General features: G+C 44.6%; 1 non-coding gene across 1 annotated transcript; it reads right to left on the minus strand.

Moving 5' to 3' along the window:
- Window positions 1–5,631: 5,631 nt before the first annotated feature.
- Window positions 5,632–5,703, minus strand: TRNAC-GCA (transfer RNA cysteine (anticodon GCA)). The gene has a single exon. It is a non-coding gene; the product is annotated as a tRNA-Cys (tRNA).
- Window positions 5,704–6,000: the final 297 nt, after the last annotated feature.

Consider the following 6,000-nt stretch of genomic DNA (forward strand, 5'->3'; position numbering starts at 1 on the left):
CACAGGGCACGTGCAGAGGCAGCGCTTGAAGAGCCACAGTGATGGAGTTGTGTTTCCTAAAGGGAGGGGCGGGTCAGAACACCTGCCTCCTCTCACTCTGCACAAGCAGAGCAGCTGAATTCCAGCACCAGCTTCTGCAGCCAACATGGACAGTGGGTTCCCCTGGAAGAAGCAGACAGTGTGGCCTCATCACCCACGAGAGGGAGTTTTCCACATCAGGCCCAGTGGGACTCATGCTACTTTGCCTATTAATTACCCAAGTGTTTTACCTTACGTGTATGCTGGGAAATGACGCCAACACCCCTTCTTCAAGGAAAATTTCCCTGCCTCATGAAATAGCTTTGCTATCCCAGTAATACATTCTTACAGCATCCATGCATCTTTTCTTCATTTGTCATATGTTTTCATTGTTGTCATATTTGTCATAATTTTCCATTGTTAAAAACTTTTATGAAATATTTGTAAATATCTATCTACCCTTCTTGTTTCAAGAGGCCATGTTTATTTTACCCACCACTGGGCTAGGCCATGTAAGGACATCAGCTTTCATCACTCTGAGTGAGACTGGAAGCTACTGGGGGATTTTGAGCAGAGGGATGACATGCACTGCTTTTCTCCTCTGGCTGCTATGAGGAGAATAAGGGGCCAGGATGGAAACAGGTTTCCGAATTTAGGAAGTGATTGCAATCATTTAAGTGAGAAATAATTGTGGCTTCATCTAGTGCAGTAATGGTGGAGAATGCTGAGAAGTGGTCAGATTCTGGGCGAATTCTGAAGTCGTGTGAACAGCATTTGCCAATGACTTGAGTGCAGGGTGTAAGAGAAAGAGAAAAGGCAAGGACAGCGATAAGGATTTTGGCACGAGCAGCTGATGGTTGCCATTCTCTGCGACGGGGGAAATTGCAGCAGAAATGAAATTTGAACAGGTAATGAACATCACGAATTAAATTTGGATCATATTAAGTTGGAGCCATCTAGTAAACAGCCAAGTGGAGACGTTGAAAATGAGACTGGAGTTCAAAGGGGAGTTCCTAGCAAAAGGTGTAAATTTCAGAGTCATCCACTGTGGGACGTGGGACTGAGTGAGATCACTGAGCAAATGTGAGCAGATAAGAGGTCTGGCAACTAAGTCCTAGGCCCTCAAATGTTTAGAGATTGCACTGTTGAGGAGGAGCCAGCAAAAGGGTCTAAGAAAAGGTGGCAGTGGAAATAAAAAGAAAACAAAATGAACAAACAAAAAAACCAAAACAAAGAGTGACTGTCCAAAGTCAATTGGAGAAAGCACTCTTGAGAGGTTGAGTCAAAGACTGAGAATCAACATGGCAGGTGAGCGTTGATGTCGTTGACAAGAGCAGTTTCAGTGACGCGGAAGAGATGGACAGAGGAGGGATGTTCTCCTGGAAGCCTTCCTTGGTCGTCCCGATGGGTGGGCCCCCTGCCACGTGCTCCCGCGGCACCCTGCACTTCTGTCTCATCACACATCACACTTTACTGGAATCACTGCAACCTTGTGCCTGTGGGGATCCTTACGTTCAGTGAGGGGCCAATAAATATATGAATGTGAAAAATGTGTGAACAAAAAGGAAAGGAGATAATAGGTGGAACAGTTTCCCAGAGAAAGCTGAAGGGATGGATCAAGAACACAGGATTTTTTCTAAAAAGAGGGAGAAAAACTTGTTCTCTCTTAGGCTGGAGGGGATGAGAATGGCCTAAGGATGCTGGGTGACCTCACATCAAAGGGCCTCTGTCTTCTCCGTCCAGTAGGAAGCAAGGTATTGTAAAGAGAATAAAGGGGAATGCAGGAGGAGGGTGAGACTCATTACTTGAGAAGAAGGTCCAATTTTGCACTAGGCACTATGGGAAATGGAGAAGCGGTGAATCAGAAAGGAATGGAATCATTGCGCATTAGCAGAGGGCTGCCAGTTGAGGCCAGACTGGTGTAGATTTGCAGTGGGACCACCTGTCTGGCTCTACAGTTCACTTCAGCAAACACAGGCTACCCTAGAGCAAAGGTGGAGGAAGTCAATGGCATTGTATCTGCAGAAGTACGGCTGTGTGAGGAAGGTAGACAGACCACAGGCAAAGACCTCAAAGGGGCTAGGAATCATGATTGAGGGGCCAATGGTTGGGCCATAATGGGACAGGTGAGCACAAGGTGGCTCTGGGATCACCAAAACACAAAGAGATGAAGGAGATTGAGGTCAATATGAGAATAACACACAGTTTCATTAACAGCAAGGACAAGGAAATGTAAAAACTAGAAGAGGTATCAGAAAGGGCTTTTCAGATCAAAGGTCTTGAGAAGGAGTATTTCCTTTTTCTTAAATTGAAGTATAATTGACATAGGACATCACATTAGTTTCAGGTGTACAACGTAATGAGTCAATATTCATATCCATTGTGAAGTCTAGTTAACATTTGTCACTATGCATAGTTACAAAAGTTTTTCTCTTGTGATGAGAACTTTTAAGATCTACTCTCTTAGTAACTTTAAAATACGCAATAGAGATTTACTAACTGTAGTCACCACTACGTTACATCCCCATGATTTATTTATTTTGTAACTGGAAGTTTGTACCTTTTGACTCCCTTCACACATTTCATGCAACCCCCGGCCTCTGGCAACTACTAACCTGTTCTCTGTATTTATGAGCTTGTTTTGTTTGTTTGTTTAGACTCCACAAAAAAGTGAGATCATATGATATTTGTCTTTCTGTCTGGCTTATTTCACTTACCACAGTACCTTCGAGGTCCATCCATGTTGTCAAAAAGGGCAAGATTTTGTTTTTTGTTTTTTACAGCTGAGTAATATTCAGGAATGGTTCTGAGTAATGATCGGGTGTGAGTTAGGAGTAGATTTGGCCACGAGTGCAGAGCACCCAACATCACAAAGGACTAAAACAGAGCAACAAACCAGAAGAAGTTTCTTTCTCTCTCCTGTAAACACTGACACTCAGATGGTCCAGATTTGACCTGGGGTTCCACAGGGTCAAGAACCCATCTCCTTCTTTCGGGTATTCTAGCCTCCACGGCTTTCATTCCAGAGGTCTCCAATACGACACCTCCCACTTTAGCATCATGTCTGTCTCCTACCCAGTAGGAAGGGGAATAGGAAAGACAAGCTTCTCCCTTTCAGAGGACCCATCACTTTCACCTACATTTCATTGACCAAACCGATGCCCTTTGCCTCCCTTAACTCCAGAGAGGCTGAGAAATGTAGTTTTTCTTCTGTGAAGCCACGTGCCCAGCTAACAACCAAGGAGGATGGAACAGAGACTGGGGGAAACACTCAACTTCTGCTTCACCATGCCTCTTGATAGCTGCAGTGGGGTGGAATTTGTGAGCATTGCTAGAGCCAAGAAGATGGAAACCTTAGCACTGAAAGTGTTGCAGAAAAACGTGTTACAGCTCAGTGTTATAGCTCAGTTGTGACAGCAACCTAGATTCGGGCAAGAAAACAAGCAATACTCAGAGAGTTGGAGAACTCAGGTTTATTATGCCAGCGGGCCCAGAGGAGTTAACACTCCAAGCTCTGGATCCGTCTGTAGGTTTACACAGGCTTTTATAGGCTGCCAGTTTACACTTTGCAGCATCATATGCAAATAAGGTATAATAAAAGTTGACTAATTATGAACAAGCTTTGTAGAAATAGACCAATCAGGAGGGAGAGAAATAACCAATCAGGAGTGAAGGAAATGGACCAATCAGGAGTGAGAGAAATAACTAATCAGGAGTGAGCTCCATGCAAATGAAGTACTACAAATGGACCAATCAGAAGTTAGGGGAATGGACCAATCATGAGTGAAGGAAATAACTAATCAGGAGTGAGCTCAGGAACCAATAGAATTTTAGGGGTAAGTTCCACTTTCCTACAAGTAAGCCCTTTCAGAGGCAAAAAGTGAGATAGAGCCTCTGGGCCAGGGAACCGGATGGTGCTGGCAGGAGAGTAGTGGCCCTGCCTGCGAGTCCTGCCGGTCTTTTTTATGTGGCTTCCCACCTCAGAAGGATCGCTTATGTGATGTGGACACTTCTGAGGACGAAAGCAGAGGGAAGCAAGGAAATATGATTGTTAGCCTGGCTCTGAAATCTTCCATGGAGTTTGCGGAGTCCCCAGCATGGGTTCATATGTCAATGAGGATGAGGAGAGGGTGGATTCAAGAGATAGAGGTGGCTCTGAAGGAGAAGTGATGAGCTGGGACCTAGAAGGGGTGATGTGGGGAATAAAGGATCAGAAGAGGGAGAAAGTGGCCTCCCTGGTTGGGAGATTGAAGAGGGACATCTTCAGGGAAACACTGGCACCAAATTGAAAAAGAGGGGGTTAGAGGGAAAGGTTAAGGAGGAAGGAACTGCCCCCCATTGAATGAGGTGCCCCAAACTGGCTGCAGGGCTAGGAGGAGCGGGTTGCAGGACCCAAAGCAGCAATGAGGAGGCGAGATGGAAGCTGTCGTCAGCAAGATCATCTCCAATATCAGGAGGTGTCCAGGAAGGACAGGGACAGAAAAGGGACCTGCAACGGGGTTCTAAGCCAAAAGTCCAAGTATTGATGAAATTGGAATAGCAAACGCCACCTCCCTCAGGACAAAAGTCCTAGTTTAAAAATTCGAGTCCCTTGTTAACAAAATGAATTAGCTTTACTGAAAGGGAAACTGAAGTGTGTCCCTAAAGATGAAAGTTTTGTTTTTACGGGCACTTATGTCATAGGCTGATCAGAGAACTCAGAGGAGACAGAATATTTACAACCCAGGGAGTTAGATGAAGAGCTGCTTGCCGACTTATCAGGTTAAAGTCTCAAGGAAGATTAGACTTGACTGTGCACTGTCTTAAATGACTGTTTCTCTTTTTTGTGTTTTCCTGCCAGTCAGTGTAAGTGACTAAGACTTTCTTGCTGTCAAATACTTTTATTACAAGAACCTGTTTTCAGCCCATATAAAGTATAGACTTCTGTTGTTTATATAAACCTGAAGCATCATGAAATGTGTTTTAGATGGTTGTGAGGAAGGTCATAAAAGAGATTTAGTGTCAGGGAAAGTAAAAGTCATGAACTGTACTTCTGAATTACATGCTGTATCCCTGAACCCACAGTGAATTCTGAGAGCGTCTACCCAAATGTTCAGCTATTTGTTCTCCAGACCATAGACAGCCATCACATTCTTTGGTTTTGAGATAGTTGATATAATTTACTAGTCCCTTCTACAGAAGTTGACTTTGAAAACTTGAATAAGACATAAAATTGCCTTTAATAATTATGCAGCCAAAACTTTCACTTTCACATGTGGATATTTTATCCTCTGCAACCTGGGTCTGAGAAGGCTTCCTGGAAGCTCTTTAAAAGCTGGTTCTCTTAGCTGCAGACTAGGAGCTCTGGGCAGTGCTCGCCATACCTGGGCTCCACCCCAAATATGCTGACTTAATCTCTCCGGGGTGGGGCCTGAGAAATGGCATGTTTATAGACTCTTCAGGCAATTCTAAAATTTATATTTAGAGTTAAGAACAACCAACTACCATAGTAAAGCTTCACCATTTGCTGGTTCCACAAAAACAAACAAACAAAAAAAACCCACTTGACATTAATGTCTAATAAGAAAGAAGAGGTTGAAACACAGCAACAATTGAAAAGGTCAAAGACTCAATAGGGGGCACGTGGACTTGAACCAGGGACCTCTTGATCTGCAGTCAAATGCTCTGCCGCTGAGCTATACCCCCTTCTGCTATAGTCTGATTTAATTAATGATTTTCATCTGTCCAACCACACCCAGACTAGCTGTAAACCTACGAGTTGCCACTTCAGGATGGACCTGTCTTGGGAACCGCCAGGCCTGCTGCAGTGGAAGCTCATCAACCTGCCACATAAAAAGCAACCAGCTCTCTCCCCAAAAGCCCTGCAGCCTGTGCCCTCCCCCACCCCCAGCCTACAGCCCCAGGGTGGGGGCAGCAGCCTGGAAGAGCATTGACATTCGCTATAGAATGGCCTTCAGGGACTGATGCCTGTGCCCATTATGA

Source organism: Camelus dromedarius, chromosome 7, assembly GCF_036321535.1.
Source record: "Camelus dromedarius isolate mCamDro1 chromosome 7, mCamDro1.pat, whole genome shotgun sequence".
Lineage (NCBI taxonomy): Eukaryota > Metazoa > Chordata > Mammalia > Artiodactyla > Camelidae > Camelus > Camelus dromedarius.